Source organism: Eurosta solidaginis, chromosome 2, assembly GCF_040869045.1.
Source record: "Eurosta solidaginis isolate ZX-2024a chromosome 2, ASM4086904v1, whole genome shotgun sequence".
Classification (NCBI taxonomy): domain Eukaryota; kingdom Metazoa; phylum Arthropoda; class Insecta; order Diptera; family Tephritidae; genus Eurosta; species Eurosta solidaginis.
Window position 1 is genome coordinate 270,891,350 of NC_090320.1, and position 19,323 is coordinate 270,910,672.

Sequence of the window (19,323 nt, forward strand, 5' to 3'; positions counted from 1 at the left end):
TCGTTCGCCGAGAGAGGACTTTACTTTTCAATTGCCTACCTAGTCCAAAGTAGCATTTATTGGCAAGATTGATTCTTCGCTGGATTTCAGTGCTGATGGTGTTGCTAGTGTTGGTGCTGGTTCCCAAATAAACGAAGTCTTTTACTATTTCGAAATTATGGCTGCCAAGAGTAGCGTGGTTGCCAAGGCGCCTATGCGCTGACTCTTTGCTCGATGACAGCAGGTACTTCGTTTTGTCCTCATTCACCATCAAACCCATCTTTACCGCTTCTTTTTCCAGTTTGGAGTAAGCAGAACTAACAGCGCGGGTGTTTAGGCCGATGATATCAATGTCATCAGCATATGCCAGTAATTGTGCACTTTTATAGTATATTGTTCCAGTGCGGTTAAGTTCTGCAGCTAGTATAATTTCTGAATATATATTTATAACATTGCAAACCAAGATTGGGAATTACCTGTGGATATGTGAATGGAACTCAACGAAAAAGAAGAGTTAACAAAATAGAATATAAAAAAATTGTTTTAAAAAACTTCAAAGTTCGACGGTGGTTGAACTCGCGCCGCACGATCGCAACCGTAACATCATAGCCGCTGTGCCACTACAACTGCTTGACAACTTGTGCCAAATGTTGTATTTAACATTGTAGTACACACGAATTATACCGTTTCTTTTTTCTTAAACTTAATTTAAGAACATTGTTCTTAATTTAAGAACATTGTTCTCATTAATAGAACATTTGTTCATTATTTAAGACCAGCCGTTCTCTTTTCAAGAAAATGGCGTCAGTTCAAGAACAAGGTTGTTGTTTTAAGAACAACGACAATTACACAAAACTCTGAACTCCATTATTAAATTTATCAATGAGGAGTTTTTCTGAACCCATTTAAAATATTTAATTCGAACAGATCGTATAAAACGATACGGGCCCAGGTTTTCTCATATCTGAGTGGTGAAGTTGAAAAACTAATTTTCAAAATTAAACTTGATTTTCTGCATAATTTTGCACATCCACAATAAAATATAAAAATGCAATTTTTTTTTATCGTCCGAACGAATTCAATACGATTTGTCACCAAGAAAAACATCGTTGCGTGGACAAAAGTTATGCAGTTATAATCCTTGTAAACCATTTAAACCATAAACCATAAACCATTTCGCTAATTGTACATACATACATACATACATATATGCCGAGATCTCAACTTAAAAAAAAAAAAAGATAAAATAAAAAAAAATAAATGTAAGGCGCGATAACCTCCGAAGAGATCTAAGGCCGAGCTTCTCTTCCAATTTGCGTCGTGCTTCCCTTGATTTTCCCTACGAATTGGCCGGACGGGACCTACATGTTTTATGCCGACTCCGAACGGCATCTGCAAGGCAGATGAGTTTTCACTGAGAGCTTTTCATGGCAGAAATACAACCGGAGCGCTTGCCAAACACTGCCGAGGGGCGACCCCGCTTAGAAGAATTTTCCTCTAATTGAAAAACCGTATTTCTAAAATTTTGATGTTGCTTTGCCCGGGGTGCAAACCCAGGGCATACGGTGTGGTAGGCGGAGCACGCTACCATCACACCACGGTGGCCGTGATAGATAAAACCTTAAAATTTCAATAATTAAACAGGTTTACGAATATTCATTAAATTATCAAAGTAGCCAATCTACAAAATTAGAATCAGCGATCAAACACGTTGGAATCTAATGATTTGATATATAGTATATATGTACATTGGGCTGGGTCGATTTGTATGGACGAAAGTTAACCGATATCGCGCCATCGATTTTTCGATAGGCTTTGGGCTTAGGAAAAAAAAAGTTCCACTACGCATACCCAAAAAACTGTTGTAAAAACGTTGGCGGTAACAGTTTTTTGAAAAAAAAAAATATTTCTTGGGTTTTGGGGAGTGTCTTGGTCGAAAAATTTACCCTTCCGCATTTTTTTTCGCAGGCTCGAAAATTATTTTTTTGGGTATGTGTAGTGGAACTTTTTTTTCCTGAGCCCAAATCCTATCGAAAAATCGATGGCGCGATATCGGTTAACTTTCGTCCATACAATTCGACCCAGGTTAATGTGAATACGTAATTACCTTCCACACTGAGCCATTATTCATTCCCAATGGAAAGAAATAAAACAATAACAAAACAATTCGGCGGTGACCGCCGCTTTATGGTGGTAGCTGGTGTGCATACATTTCATAACGAAACTCTCAGGTTCGTACATTGTAGAGGTAAAATCAAATATGAAATTACCTCAGCAGTGTGTAACACTGAAAAATTGATAAGAAAACAAGTAAGGAAGGCTAAGTTCGGGTGTAACCGAACATCACATACTCAGCTGAGAGCTTTGGAGACAAAAGAAGGGAAAATCACCATTCAGCAAAATGAACCTAGGGTATCTAACCCTGGAATGTGTTTGTATGACATGGGTTTCAAATGGAAGGTACTAAAAGGTATTTTAAAAGGGAGTGCGCCATAGTTCTATAGGTGGACGCATTTTCAGGCTATCGCCATTAAGGTGGACCAGGGGTGACTCCAGCATGTGTGTTGTACGATATGGGTATCAAATTATATGTATTAATGAGGGTTTTAAAAGGGAGTGGCCCTTAGTTGTATATGTTAAGGTGTTTTCGAGATATCGACCAAAATGTAGACCTAGTGACCTAGAACATCATCTATCCGGTACCGCTAATTTATTTATATATGTCATACCACGAACAGTATTCCCGCCCAGATTCCAAGGGCTTTTGATTTCGCCCTGCAGAACTTTTTCATTTTCTTCTATTTAATATGGTAGGTGTCACACCCATTTTACAAAGTTCTTTCTAAAGTTATATTTTGCGTCAATAAACCAATACAATTACCATATTTCATCTCTTTTTTCATATTTGGTACAGAATTATGGCATTTTTTTCATTTTTCGTAGATTTCGATATCGAAAAAGTGGGCGTGGTCATAGTCGGATTTCGGCCATTTTTTTATGCCAAGATAAAGTGAGTTCAGAAACCCTTCATATACAGTAGTGCTATCGGTCGTCTCACCCATAGTTTGCTTTTTTGGACACAATTGAAGACTATTAATAGATTCTTTAATTGTATCTTTCTATGGGGTTCTATCGATATTTTTGAAAATCTATTCTCCACTCTATCCTTTCTGTGCTACTACCGTTAGGTTTCGATAGAAATACTTTCAGGGTCCGAGCCTTTTCATTCAAATATATAGTATGACATAGCCAGTGAAGTCGATGGATTTTTATTTGTTAGACTAAGATGCCGCCGTGGTGTGGAGGTAGTATGCTTTTCTTCGATATTGTAGCCATAAAACACTCTCCGAGTGCACCGTTCTTTGAGGAGAGAGAATCTGTCACTTTCTGGTATTTAGTCAACTGCCACAGGACCGATTTGTGTGCAAAATGTGTACGTTTACTCTCATTCGCCCAAATATCTTAAGACTAACGTTCTATAAAACTCTTACCTTCAAGACACCTGCCTCCAAAGTTGTATCTAAAGTACAACAACAAACTCCTCAAGTCGCTGATAACAACTTACAAAGCGATTGCCCGGCCGCTCATGCTGCACTCAGAACTGCCACGAGATGTCTTCCTATGACACCTGAATAGCATATGCATAGTGAGGCAGAATAGCGCAACATAAAAGGGCATAATGAAATATTGAACATACAGTTTTTACTAAATTGTCGCAAACCAGGAAATCCCAGAAAACAACTGTTTGATCCAGGTAAACATAAGGAATCGCTATCTGTGAAACCCCGTTATTAATATTCACTGTCCAACCCACTACCCAACTTCGTTTTGGATACCGTCGGTGGCAGAAATGTGTTTTGCGCAAAAATACTTTGGATCTCACCCCCGGTTTCGGAGGGATCGGGGTTTTTTTTCGTTTTTTCGGCAATATCTTTTGAACGACTGAACATTTTTTTGTTGATTTTCAAAGTGACTCTCATGATCTCATCCTGTATCTCTTTCTATCACCCGCTGAAGATAGCCGACGGTATGAGTCGCCATATTGAACATCCTGTCAAAATGCTGCCAAAACGTTAAAAGGTAGCCATCTTGAACATCCTGTCAGGTAATTGACGGATAAGATATCACAATTGTCTTATCCACAATGGCATGAGCAATTACGTATGTATGCATTTACTACAAGAAAACTTTTGTACCGGGGAATTTTAGAGTCATAATAAAAACGGTTTCTTTTTCCTTTCTTTTTGTTACGCTTTATAATCTTCAATGCCTGCATATTCTAATTTCCGCTGAGCGCAAACAGAAAAAAAATTCTCCACAAAAATTTATTTTCACACATACACATTCAAATCATATGCATATCGATTTATGCTCACCACTCTCACGCCCACTAAAATAATAGTTAACCAATTTCACTCCTTTTTTATTTTTTTTTAATTTCACTCCCACATTACCTTTCTCACACTCACATTAACAATTGTTGTAATTTTCACTCAGTCCTTTTAACTTTCACTATTATTTGTAATTATTATAAGAGCTTACCAAAAAGCCAACCGACGCGTTCGGGCAACTCATATTAACTGGTTGAACTGCCCCAACGATTCTAGCTTTTTGTTTAGCGGTTACGCTTCTGTTTGTGCCATCCAAAACAACAATAAAATTGTGTCGTTTTTGTTTTTTAAATAGCCATATGTATGTCTTCTCTCTATTTATTGGATTTCATTCCCATTACAGATGCCCCCATAAAGTATTTTGTGCAATGCTCATCATTTTACCAAAGCAAGATCACAGTAATTTTTAGTTTGAGCAGTGTCTGAGCTCTTTAAAATTTGTTTCTTGCTGAAAAGTGTATGTGAGTGGGGATAGTGATGCGCCGTTGTTGGTACTTAACCGATTTCGCTGATGCGGGTTCCAAGTCAAGACCCGGGGGTTGCACAAGTGAAGGATCAATAACAATGTACATCACACGGCTCTGTATTGGGCAAAACCAGTTTTTTGGTGATATTGTAACAAAAGCAAAAAAAAAAAAAACAAATAATTTTTCAGTTATTCGTAGAGCGCTTTCGAAATCCATAATTGGAACCTTCGTAATCTGGGAAGATTCTATCCAATTGCTGTCGGAATCGCATTCTAAACCAATAAATAGTTCTTCCATGGATTGTAAAATTTTAGCTTTGATGTTCAAATCAGATTTATAGACCAAACCATATATGTAATACTCCTATATTGCTAATAGAAAATGCTCGCAATGTGTTTTGAATTCGAAATTTTTGTGATTATAGCAGCATATGTGTGACAAGAAAAAATTTAAATTTAGGTATGTACATTCGATTATTGAATACAATAAAATAATTAAAAAAAAATATTTTAAGTTAAACCGTTTTATTGAAAACAATACTTACATAAAGTAATCATAATACTAAAAGCTAGAACATAATTAGGTAGGTCCTAGGTACAACTCATCACACTCCTCTTTAATCTAGGGTGTTGATCAGACAAATAAAAGCCTTGGACGCGTCAAATTTTTATTGATAGTCATATATAAGACCAACCGAACCTTAATCAGGTTATGCTACGCCTCACATTTTTTGAAATTTCACGCGCCTGCTTTTATTTAATTGTCTGATCAACGCCCTAGATTGATGAGAAGTGTGATGACTAGTACCTAGGACCTACCTAATTATTTTCTAGCTTTTAGTATTATTATTACTTCATATAAGTATTGTTTTCAATAAAACCGTTTAACTTACATTCGTTTTTAAATTATTTTATTTTCAAGTTTTTAGTCTTTATTTAATTGCCTATTATCAAACATCGAAAATATCTATTAACAATTTAAAAGGTTTTGAAAATAGCATGAAAATTAAGTCAAATAGTCAGATATTCGTTGAATACTAAAATTCAAAGACAAAAAAAAATTTTTTATCTCAGAAAAACCTTACAGTTTGAAATTTTCGTTCTTTCTCTGATTATTGTTTTTGAAAAACTTGAACAACTCAACCGAAAATAGTATTATAGAAAATTTTTCTGAGAAAAACATTTGAAGCGTAAATAAGCTGGGTAAATATGTATCATAACGTGTAAACACCATAAACAAATGAGCCAAGATCCCGCATTCCGAAATTGTTGTATTTGTAATCGAATTTGAAAAAAAAGTTTGGTGACGTAGCGTTTTTGAAGTTTTTCGTTTTATTACATTTCTCTCATATTTCGATACCAGTGTTCGGAGTATTTAAAACTGTTACCTAAAAGTAAATAAATACGCCGGAGTAAAAATTAAATTTTCGGAGTATATTTTTTTCCATTTTGAAAGCGGACGAACAACTAGCATCAAGTTGATTTGGTGGCTTGGCAAACCCCTCCATTGTGTTTTTAGCATGAAATGTTTCTCAGCAAAAAAGTTATCTGCCTTATCAGGTGCACATGGAGTCGGTTTCAAGACCGGGGCAGATTCCTGTAGGAACGATAATGGCGACATGATAACTGACGTACAGAGTGTGGGAGAAGACGAACCCGATACCCCGATCGCCGATGATGAAAAATACGCTCCGACATCCGACTATGGTGACGTGAGAATAGCAATGTCACGGCTAAAAAATCACAAGGTGCCAAGTAATGACGGGATACCCGCCGGGCTGATCAAACATGGAGGCGAAGAGTTGGTATAAAATAAAGAAGCAAAAAAATGGGTCTTGCAGTAAATATGGACAAGACGATGTACTTGCTGTCATCGTGGCCTTTGTAGTCACGACATTGTTGATGTATATAAATTCAAGACTGTGAAGAATTTCGTCAATTTGGGAAGCAGCATTAAAATCAAAACCAATGCCGGCCTAGAAATCGAATGGAGAATAACTCCTGCCAACAAGTGCTTCTTTAAGCAATTGGAAAGTAAAGTCCTCTCTCGACGAACAAAATTCGTGCTCTATAAGTCATCCATCATACCTGTCCTGATGTATGGCTCGGAATCAGGGAAGGTGTCGAGAGAAGATGACTCTTGGAGTATTGAAGAGAAAGGTTCTCCGGAAGATTTATAATCCTATCCGTGATGTCGACGGCGGGTATCGAAGGAGGTATAATGATGAGGTATATGAGCTTTTCGCAGATATGACGAGAGTGCAGGGAATAAAAACGGAAAGCTTCGCTAGCTAGGTCATATTATGCGGATGAACTAATACGCTCCCGCAGTTTGTAAATAGAGGAAAAAGAAGATCTTCACTGAGTTAGGAGAGACAGTTGGAGGAAGATTTGACCTCGCTTGGTGCTCCCAATGGTTATCGCAGAACAGGGTTATCTGACCTTACTGACTAAACGTACATCATTTTTATATAAAACTTCAAGAATTGCTGTATGTTGAATTTTGGCAGGATTTACAGATCGCTTCCGGACACATTTTTTGCTTACATTTTACTCCTTCTATTATCATTCCATATGAAAAAAGTAGAAAAACTGTGATAAAATGTGAACAAACATGTCTTAAGTCACGAACAATGAATTAACGTCATTTCATCCAATCGTCACTTATAAACAATCAGCTTTTCCTACGTATTAGTAGTATACTATTTAGGTAGGGATACTATATAGTTTTCAACTCGACCCAAATAAACCTTTGAGATAAAAAATGTAGTAGGAGGTAAGAGCGGAGCAAAATACTCCGATTGGAATAAAGTCTGAACACTGCGTCAGCGATGAAACATGTTGTCAAAAGCGTGACGTCACGCCGATAAAATTTATTTCCCAGCTAACTATGATTTTTTTGCTCTCTCATTTTTTAATGCGGGATCTGTTTATTGGTTCATGTGTAAACACACTATGGGCAGGAATAGGGTTGCAGCAAACAATGCCATTGTTATTGTTGTTGTTTTATTAACGATAAAGACACTCCCCCAAGGCTTTGGATAGTGTTATTGATGTTGATGGTCCTTTGCCGGATATAGATCCGGTACGTCCCGGTAACGGAGCACCATTAAGGTACTAGGCCGACCATATCGGGAACGATTTATATGACCACATTAAACCTTCTAGGCCATACCGCCCTCCCCACCCCCTAGTTCCATGAGGAAATTGGAGTCACCAGAGCCTCGGCTGTTAATGAAACAGGATTCGCCACGTATAGGTGAGGTTGACAATTGGGTTGGAGAAGCTATATATTGCGCTGGCAACCCCTTGAGAGGGTTACGCTACACAACCTCTTGAATCAATTTAGTATTTTAGTCGCCTCTTACGACAGGCATACCTACCGCGGGCATATTCTAACCCCCTTTAACCCGCTGGGGGAAACAATGCCATTAGAGAAGTTTTCCAATATAACGAGGAAGAAAAAAAGTCGCAATGTAAAATGTGCAAAAGTAAATTGGCGGGCGAACATTCGACAAATTTAAAACGCCACATAATAACGAAGCACGGAAGATTTCTAGACGGTTTCAGGTCTAATTTCGAAAATAGCGAGCCACCAAAAAAGAAAATTAAAATTTCATACTCTATACAACCAGAGTCCTTTAAGAATTCGTTAATAAAAATTGTAACAAAAGATGGGCGGCCGTTGTCGCAATTGGACAGTGAAGGGTTCAGGGAGATAGTGGTTCCCATCTTCAAAGCCCTTAATATGAATGTAATCAACTCCCATTATGTTATGGAGTTAATAAGTAATCGTGCTATAGAAATAAAAAACGAAATAAAAATGTGGTTGGAAAAAAACTAGTGTCAATTAAAATTGATGCCGCTACTCGGCTTGACCGCTCAATATTAGGCATTGACCTACAGTATATTGAAATTCAAAATTAGTAGTAGTTGTAAAAACTCTCGGAATGAGACCCCACATACTGGGGACAAAATGAAAAGGACGGTATTAGAAACTCTTGATATTAGGATGGATCAAATATATAGGTATTGTACACATCAGGGCGCTAAAAAACTTGCTAAAATATGCCTCTCTGTTGACCAGGAGCTCATAAACGCTCACCAAAGCTCGAAACTCAGTACTTTTTTGGATGAGATGAAGCTTCCGAACTTGGCGGTATATGAAGACATTTTTACTTATTATCAAAATATTCGCTTTACATCTCCTGAGCTGTATCAGTAGAAAGATCATTTTCTTCTTTGAATTTCATTTTGGATGAAAGGAGGTACAACTTAAGCGATGAAACGCTTGAAAAACTATTACTTGTAAAGCTTAACTCATAAGCTCTTGTTCACTTTATTATGTTCAAAAATAAAATTTTTGTGTTGCTGAAAGACAAAAAAAAAGTTCAAAAATCACCTTTTTTTGTTGATTTAGGATTTTTTGTTTTATATTTTATAGTTTTTTTCATTGAAATACAAAAAAAATAATATTTGTTAACAATTATTTTCCATCTCTGCCTATTATTTCTCATCCTATTTAGTTCATTTAGTGACTCATTATTACAAGGACACTTTCCTGACAATTTGTTACAATGTAAGTCCTCAATACATAATCCTTCCATAGATTTTACTCGAGTCTGCGCCACATATGTATGCTTGTCCCTCCTCCAACTCCAAAATATTTTGATGTCACTTCTACAGGACTGTATGTAATATTTGTTCCAAATATGAGCCAAATCGGACATCATAGGTCGCCTTCTATTCATGTATGTATTATGTCTTCCAAATATGGACCAAATCGGACCACAAATATGATTTGTTTGAATATCTCGATCTTTGCGCCACCCAGCAGCGATTTTTTTCATATGTCGCTTTCTATTGTTGTATGTATTATGTGTTCCAAATATGAGCCAAATCGGACCACAAATACGATTTTTGTGAATATCTCGATCCTTGCGCCACCTAGCGGCGATTTTTTCATAGGTCGCTTTCTATTCTTGTATGTATTATGTGTTCCAAATATAAGCCAAATCTGACCACAAATACGATTTTTGTGAATATCTCGATCCTTGCACCACCTAGCGGCGATTTTTTTCTTATTATTACATTGTCATCGGGTTCTGAAATATATTCCAAGTTTCAAGCTTGTAGCTTATCGGGAAGTTACTTAAATTTCAATTGCAAAATTCGTTCACAACGGCCGTACATGCGGCCGTGCGGCCTGCCTGTCAAGTCAAGCTAAATAAAACCGTTTAATTAATAAGAACGCCGATTCAATAAGTAAATATAAGCCGTGTTTTTTAACACGCGTATATCCGTTTACGCTTAAACTTTATATTGACTGCTAAGAGACAAACTATAAATACACCTCTGAAATTGCTGCGCATAAATTTTGTCCTACTAAATTTCAATACGCATCATACTCAGATGTAACTGAAATATGTGTCTTTGTTTCACCCTGTACACTAATTCTATGTATTATATGTGTGTCCACAATTCATCGCAACTGATTCAGCTATATGTTATACCCTATGGCCATCAGAGCGTTGCGTCTCCGCTTTTCGCTACACCCTGTTGCTGTAGCTAGTTGTTTTACCACAGCCGCTAGATGGGTCTCCTAAGCATTATTTAAGCGAAGATAGGCGTTTTTTAACACGCGCAAACGAAACGTATACGCGCGTGTTAAAAAACACGGCTATAGTTTTATCTTTCTTACACGCTGGCGGGAGCTAAGTGTTTTTGCCAACTCTAAAGAACATCTGGCAAAGACCAATTACATTGCAATAACTTATGCCAGAGTGACATAAGGTCAACGGATATAAGGTCAATTGACCTTATAACAACTGAAAATTGCCACATGGTCAATTGAAACGTTGCGCACGTATCAAGGACCGATGCAATAATTTGATGATGGGGTCACATATAGTCAACGGACATAAGGTCAATTTAGCTTTTGGTCGTACACAACTTACAACGTTGGTGGATAACTTACTTTGTGACTTTTTAAAGTTTAGTGTAGTGGCTATTTAGGAAATTTCAGTTTGATCACGTGGTTATTTCGGGGAAAATGTCATAACTTTATTTTTTATGAACTGAGTCCAGCACAAATACAAGAACTAAAAAATTTAAAATAAATAAAAGTTAGAAAGAAACGAATAGTCAACCAAACTAAAAATTATAAAATAGTTTAGGTAGGCGATGTGGAATACTTTAAAATAAATAATTAACTCAAAATAACATTCCTTTAAATAGAATTTAAGTTATTAACAGAATAATTAAATTCAGAGCAAAAAGGGTGGGGTTCATTAATTCTATTTCCATAACTCTCTACTTATAATAAGTTGCAAATGGAATAATTTTAACATTTAATAAATCAAAAACCGCACACTTTTTACTCGGAAGTATGGCTTAATATCTCATTAACCCGGCGTTACTCGCGTACTTATTTTAGGACGTTGTTACTCTCGGCGTGTCATATACACCCCAAGCTAAAATGCATTATTTCTTGGAAAGGTGAAAAGTTAGAGATTGATAACTAATACATGTTGTACATAAGGTCACGAAAATACTAATTAATATTTTTTAATTAATAAGTATCCATTTTTATTGAACAGTTTTAGACATAAAACAAGGTACAAAAAAATAAGAAATAAGACTTCATTTTAAAAAAACACTCAACTGAGTGAAACATTAACTGATTTTCGCCCTCTTTGCAAGTAATAATAATGAACATAAGTTATTAATTAATAAAAAAAGTAGAACGGTAACTAACTCCAAGGTAGTACAATCTTTGCAGATGCACATATGGTTTTTACACATATATTTTTTGCAAAAATCACATTTAGTTTTAACTTGTATGCCCTTTGAACGGGCACACACAGAACACCTCATCCTTTTTTGATTGTTTTCCGAACCTGTGTTAGTATGAGACGTGGAAGCATCTAATATCCTTTTCAAATTTTTGGGTAAAGATGGCAATTTCGATCTAGACTATTGAACACTTTTTTTACGCGGTTACTCGCGGGGTGCAACAGACACCCCACCCGAAATTTAGACGCTCCGTTTAGCTAAACGGTAAAACTGAAACTAACCAGCATGAACCTACTAATAAAGTGTATAAATATACTCAGCAATTAGAAAAGTTGCGGCCCTGGCACAACCAGAAAAAAATGTATGACAGTAATTAATAGTGTTGGGGTGTAATTTACACCCCGCGCGAGTAACGGCGGGTTAAAAAAAGGGTTTGGCATAACACCCAAAAAACTTTTATTTGCAGTATAGACCAACTTATTATTTATTTTGTTATACGTTTAACGAATTTGTAGCCAATGTAAAATTGCGTTACGCTGTGTGTGGGCGAATCAGTCGAGCATATAGTAACGAATTCGTAGCTTTTTTGCTCTAGGGCGGTTGCTAGGGTGAGGCTGCCCAGGCCTGTTCTCAATCATTCTACTTAGAAGCCGATATGAAATTGTTGAATACATTTATAAATAGGTTTGAACATTATTTAACAAATATAAGATACCAAAAGGATTTGTAAAAACCTCACTTATGTAGTCGCATGGCAAGTTTCTGCCAAGACTTATTGTTTTCGTTAAACGATTAGGTTCTTTATGAGATGCCGTTCTGTGCATCACTAGTCAAAGAGTATATATTTGTCAAGAGGCGTCACTCGATACTTTTGTTGTTGCCAAAGCAAATTACTCGATGTTTTCTCAAGGTAGTCGTTGGTTTTTTTTATCAGATGTATTTATAAAAACGCCTTCTATACATTTTCGTGGGGTATTTGTGTTTATTTAATTGATTGTATTAAATTAATTAATTAATTCTCTTTCCAAAAATCGTAATTATGCAAAGTCACTTTACCGCATAACTATATAGGATTCAATTAAAAAAAAACTAAACAAAACTTCCTTGAGAATCACATTCGACATGGACAGGGTTGCTTTGGCAACAACAAAGTATCGAGTGACGCCTCTTAACAAATATATACTCTTTGCACTAGTATACTCAACAGTTGGAGTGCGTGAGAGAGCGAACACAAACAAATTGCTGCCTTGATACAATAATTGAGTTCAAATATTTTAGAGACTAGACTCGAATGTCGTTATTACAGGAGGGTACTGGCTAGAGACTTTATTTAAAAAGGTTTCAGCTGTGTCCACAACCATAATAGCCAGCGAATGGATTTAATAGTTATTTTAGAGATTTCAATTCGTTAAAGAAAATTTAACCAAAAAATTACTTTATATAAAAGTAGTTGTTCGTTCGGAAATAATGAAGAAACACAGCAAAAAAACAGAAAACAAAATACTTTTCGGACGAATGGGGATAGCCTTCAAATAATAGCTAAAATTTTAATATTTATTATTAGTGTTTTTTCTTTTTACATTATCAACGACTATTTTCCACAATTATGTTTAATTGTTAAAACTTAAAACTATTTCCTGGTCTTGTCTGGCAAACAATTAGAAAAATACCCATTTTCTTGAGTCATATCAGTTTAAGTGTTTTGAAGAGTGGTGATTATGGTATATTAGCGTGCGCCTAATTTTGCAATTTTGTCCTACAAATCAAACTTCTCCAAATATTTGTCAAGTTATAATAACTGCATAAATTACTCGTAATGGAGTAAACACCCTAAGGATCTGCATATTCAAAACAGTCTTTTTTTTAAAAGCTCGGATACAATAAGTACAAACCTTTTATGTTTTTCTTAAGGTAATAACAAATCAGCTATGAAATTTCCCTCAGTTCAGTTTTGAGAAAACGTGGTCTAAAATTGAATTTCTTGGTGCTACAATTAAGACACCGCCACAAATATATGGCTTATTCTTGCTTCTGATTTTATGCTTGAAATGTTGGTTATAAAAAAGCACTGTCCCTGTACCTTTACCTATCATATATATTATTTCTAATTGCGGTTTTTATGTACGGGTCCCTTTTTCGCTCTTATTTGGAATCAAAATCTATAAATAAAGTTTTTGTTGTAAAGATGGAGATTCGGGCTATTAGCGAGCTTTGGGCAATTTTGGTCGTAGTGCTTTTGTTTAGCTTTATTTTATTAAAATAACTGGAAGACCCGGCAGGCGTTGTCTTGCCCTAAATTTGGCCTATCTACATACATTTTAATAAGCTTTTTCCGTCTGACTCTGCCCCCCCCCCCCTCTTCACCTTTTCCTAATCCTTTTATTCACTCCTCCCTCCGTCTTTTTCGCTTCATCTATCTCCATCTTCGTCTCATTCTATCTCTTTCTCAATCTCCTCTTCTCTTCTTTCAATTCATTCTCATTCTTCTGCATCCCTTATTGCCTGTCCCAGAGAGTGGTATGTATTTTATTCCAGTCCCAGTCCCAGTTCCACTCCGAGTCTCAGTCCCAGTCCGTCTCTGGATAATATATTACTCTGTACTAAAGCACTCATCAACAAACACTTTCTAGGCATTCACTGGCCCACGTTTTGGCCTATATCTCGAGACCCTATTCACTCAGGGGTATGCAAATTACCCTCTACTAAAGCACTCATCAACAGCTTTCATTTGTTATCCATATTCTATAAACACATTCTAGGGGTACTCGGGTCCACGTTTCGGCCTATATCTCGAGACCCTGTATGTCGATCGCAACCAAACCTAAGTAGTAACCACCCCGTGAGGTTTACGCAACTTGTGTGAAAGTTTGAACAAAATCGCATCTCTTCAAACACCGGCGACCAACTAACACACATTTTAGCCTTTCTTTTTATATATATAGATTTTTATTTTTCACACTTCACTATAATATTAAAACGAAATGCAGATTTCCGTTGCTTTTGAAATTCGGCTTAAAAATTGCACATGGAACAACTAAAGACTCTCCTGAATTCAAAAAAATGTCATAGTACCTCTAAATCGCGGGCCCCTCAGAAACCCCGGGCCCGGGGCTAATCCCCGCCCCCCTCTCCACCTTCTCGGCGGGCCTGGTGATGTGCTATACTTGATATCATTCGCTATAATATTTTTTATTGATAAGCACGTTGTTTAATTAAACACCAACCCATTACACCACCTGAAAATGTGAGTGCCGGTGCGTATACGTAACATTTTATAATTACGTATAAACAAATAAAAAAATTTACAATAAAATAATATTGCGACTATAAACTGAGATATAACCTATCCTATATTTCAAGTTAGATCGAACGACACACGCGGTGCAAAACAAATTCAAAATCGGTTTAGTAGTTTAGGAGTCCATCGCGGTTAAATATAGTGACACGTGATTTTTATATATTCAGAAATTAAGAAATATATTTGTACTATGGCACTATTGTGAATATTTGCACTGCATTACCGGCAGTTGCTACCATTACGCCAGATCATACAAGAAGATTGCGTATTGCGCATGGTAACATTAGATCAGCTCTTTTTTTATTCGCTCAAGAGGCAACAATGACGTACATAGTTGCGCAGAACGAAGCAATTTTGAACTCGTGAGTGCACACTCTGGGTAAGTGATTTGTGACGCCAGATTGCAGCGCAAGCTTTAAGTTTTATTGATTGATAGAACAGCTGATTTCTGTTGATATTTGATAAGAGACTTTTATATTGGTTGCGCAAGATGCGAAAACATAAATGACAAACAGAACCCTATCCGCGCGCAATGAAAAAAATTAAAAGAACAGGAATAAAAGACAGGAAAGGAACGTTATCGCTACCTAATACTCGTTTTGTGGAATGGTAAACAACTTCCAAAACATTCTGATTTCAATAACAAAACATGATTCTTCACCGCACAAACGAAAATCGAAGAATTGAAGAAATGAAAAAGGGGAAAATCCCTTAAAAACGAAAACGACAGTTTTTTTGTATAGCTTCACGACACCATGAAAGTCAATTATTGTACTTTTTATCCTTGAGTAAAAGCTCTGGTGATTGCTCTGAATCTTATTGACACTTACGCCCCAATTCCAGCCTAGGTAACACCAATCTTAGTATTTTTTAGCTTGCAAGTAACTTTTTCGCCATTCTAGTAGTCTGTGCCCGAATAACGTGTACCGTGAATTGAACACTCGTCTCTTAAAATTGCCCTTTTCGTATTACGTGATAAGTGTATGTATATGGTATTATAAGTTCAGTGAACGTAGCCAACAAATCGTAAACGTCACAGATTTCTATTCGATCGCAAAGACGTTCGAATACCCTTGAAATTTGCTTCTTCTTTAGATTAAACTTAAACGTGGTTTCAAAGATAATTTAAAATAAAAAGTTGAAAAGTGGTAAAATAGATGGCCTCGGTCACTCGCACTCGACTCAATTGTCAAAATAAACTTCTTTTTATTGACGTTTTTCGAAATTGCCACAGGTATTAAATTATTCTTGCTGCAAAATTTTTTTATTTCGTATGCTTTTTTTGGAAAACAAATGTTTTTTAATATAGAAGCTGACATTTATTTTTCAAATTTGCTTTCGCAATCTGGCGTTAATCTATTACAAACTCAGAAATACGTTGTTGAACGTACACTATATTATTGTAGGGTTCGTATTATTATACTCAGTTGAGCAGAGCTCACAGAGTATATTAACTTTGATTGGATAACGGTTGGTTGTACAGGTATAAAGGAATCGAGATAGATATATACTTCCATATATCGAAATCATCAGTATCGAAAAAAAATTTGAAGGAGCCATTTCCGTCCGTCCGTCCGTCCGTCTGTCCGTTAACACGATAACTTGAGTAAATTTTGAGGTATCTTGATGAAATTTGGTATGTGGGTTCCCGGGCACTCATCTCAGATCGCTATTTAAAATTAACGATATCGGACTATAACCACGCCCACTTTTTCGATATCGAAAATTTCGAAAACCAGAAAAAATGCGATAATTCATTACCAAAGACAGACAAGGCGATGAAACTTTGTAGGTGTGTTGACCTTATGACGCAGAATAGAAAATTAGTAAAATTTTGGACAATGGGCGTGGCACCGCCCACTTTTAAAAGAAGGTAATTTAAAAGTTTTGCAAGCTGTAATTTGGCAGTCATTGAAGATTCATGATTAAATTTTGCAGGAACCTTACTCCTATTACTATATGTATGCTTAATAAAAATTAACAAAATCGGAGAACGACCACGCCCACTTTAAAAAAAATTTTTTTTAAGTCAAATTTTAACAAAAAATTCAATATCTTTACAGTATATAAGTAAATTATGTCAACATTCGACTCCAGTAATGATATTGTGCAATAAAATACAAAAATAAAAGAAAATTTTAAAATGGGCGTGGCTCCGCCCTTTTTCATTTAATTTGTCTAGGGTACTTTTAATGCCATAAGTCGAACAAAAATGTACCAATGTTTGTGAAATTTGGTAGAGGCTTAGATTCTAGAACGATAACAGTTTTCTGCTAAAAAGGGCGAAATCGGTTGAAGCCACGCCCAGTTTTTTTACACAGTCGTCCGTCTGTCCTTAATACGATAACTTGAGCAAAAATCGATATATCTTTACTAAACTCAGTTCTCGTACTTATCTGAACTCACTTTGTATTGGTGTAAAAAATGGACGAAATCCGACTATGACCACGTCTACTTTTTCGATATCGAAAGTTACGAAAAATTAAAAAATTCCATAATTCTATACCAAATACGAAAAAAGGGATGAAACATGGTAATTGGATTGGTTTATTGACGCAAAATATAACTTTAGAAAAAAAGTTTGTAAAATGGGTGTGACACCTACCATATTAAGTAGAATGAAATGAAAAAGTTCTGCAGGGCGAAATAAAAAACCCTTGAAATCTTGGCAGGAATACTGTTCGTGGTATTATATATATAAATAAATTAGCGGTACCCGACAGATGATGTTCTGGGTCACCCTGGTCCACATTTTGGTCGATATCTCGAAAACGCCTTCACATATACAACTACCACCACTCCCTTTTAAAACCCTCATTAATACCTTTAATTTGATACCCACATCGTACAAACACATTATAGTGTCACCCCTGGTCAACCTTTATGGCGATATCTCGAAAAGGCGTCCACCTATAGAACTAAGGCCCACTTCCTTTTAAAATACTCATTAACACCTGTCATTTGATACCCATATCGTACAAACAAATTCTAGGGTCACCCCTGGTCCACCTTTATGGCGATATCTCGAAAAGGCGTCCAACAATAGAACTAAGGCCCACTCCCTTTTAAAATACTCATTAAAACCTTTCATTTGATACCCATATCGCACAAACAAATTCTAGGGTCAGCCCTGGTCCACCTTTATGGCGATATCCCTAAATGGCGTTCACCTATAGAACTATTACCCACTCCCTCTTAAAATACTTTTTAATACCTTCCATTTGATACACATGTCATACAAACACATTCCAGGGGTCCCCTAGGTTCATTTTCCTACATGGTGATTTTCCCTTATTTTGTCTCCATAGCTCTCAACTGAGTATGTAATGTTCGGTTACACCCGAACTTAGCCTTTCTTACTTGTTTTTATTTAAGACTGTGTTTAAGTTACTTTGAACTTCGTAATTTTAATATGTTTTATCAATATTTTAATTTTCAATATTGATTTTTCAATTATCAAAAATTTTCATTCTTTGAAATTTGTAAAACAAAAAAAGTTAAAAGATCAAAATAAAATATAATCAAAATACGTTTTTAAAAAAAGAATTTTTAATTATAACCTACATTAGCAATATTGCAGACATCGAAAATATCTATTAACAATTTAAAAGGTTTTGAAAATAGCATTAAAGTTAAGCAAAATATTCAGATATTCGTTGAAAACTAAAATTCAAAGACAAAAAAAATATTTTTTTTTTTATTTTTATTTTTTTTTTGTCTTAGAAAAAACCTTACAGTTTGAAATTTTCGTTCTTTCTCTGATTATTGTTTTGAAAAACTTGAACAACTCAAACGAAAATAATATTATAGAAATTTTTTCTGAGAAAAACATTTGAAGCGTATATAAGCTGGGTAAATATCGTATCGTGTAAATACACTATGGGCAGGAATAGGGTTGCACCAAGCAATGCCATTAGAGACGTCTTCCAATATAACGAGGAAGAAAAAAGTCGCAATGTAAAATGTGCAAAAGTAAATTGGCGTGCGAACATTTGACAAATTTAAAACGCCTCATAATAACGAAGCACGGAAGATTTTTAGATGGTTTCAGGGCTAATTTCGAAAGTAGCGAACCACCAAAAAAGAAAATTTAAATTTCTTACTCTATACAACCAGAGTTCTTTAAGAATTCGTTAATAAAAATTGTAACAAAATATGGGCGGCCGTTGTCGCAATTGGATAGTGAAGGGGTCAGGGGGATAGTGGTTCCCATCTTCAAAGCCCTTAATATGAATGTAATCAACTCCCATTATGTTATGGAGTTAATAAGTAAACGTGCTATAGAAATAAAAAATAAATAAAAATAAAAAATGTGGTTGGAAAAAAATTAGTGTCAATTAAAACTTAATGCCGCTACTCGGCTTGACCGCTCAATATTAGGCATTAACCTACAG

General features: G+C 35.8%; 2 protein-coding genes across 22 annotated transcripts in view; one reads left to right on the forward strand and one right to left on the reverse strand.

Moving 5' to 3' along the window:
• Positions 1 to 4,551, reverse strand: part of MRP (Multidrug-Resistance like Protein 1) — a 134,702-nt gene extending 130,151 nt beyond the window's left edge. For all 17 annotated transcript variants that reach the window (XM_067767996.1, XM_067768003.1, XM_067767994.1 and 14 more), the window contains exon 1: positions 4,434 to 4,551. The gene's annotated coding sequence lies outside the window, so the exon portion shown is untranslated. The remainder of the gene's footprint in view (positions 1 to 4,433) is intronic.
• Pih1D1 (PIH1 domain containing 1) overlaps positions 1 to 19,323 on the forward strand; it is a 91,387-nt gene that overhangs the window by 33,335 nt on the left and 38,729 nt on the right. The gene's annotated exons all lie outside the window — the stretch shown is intronic.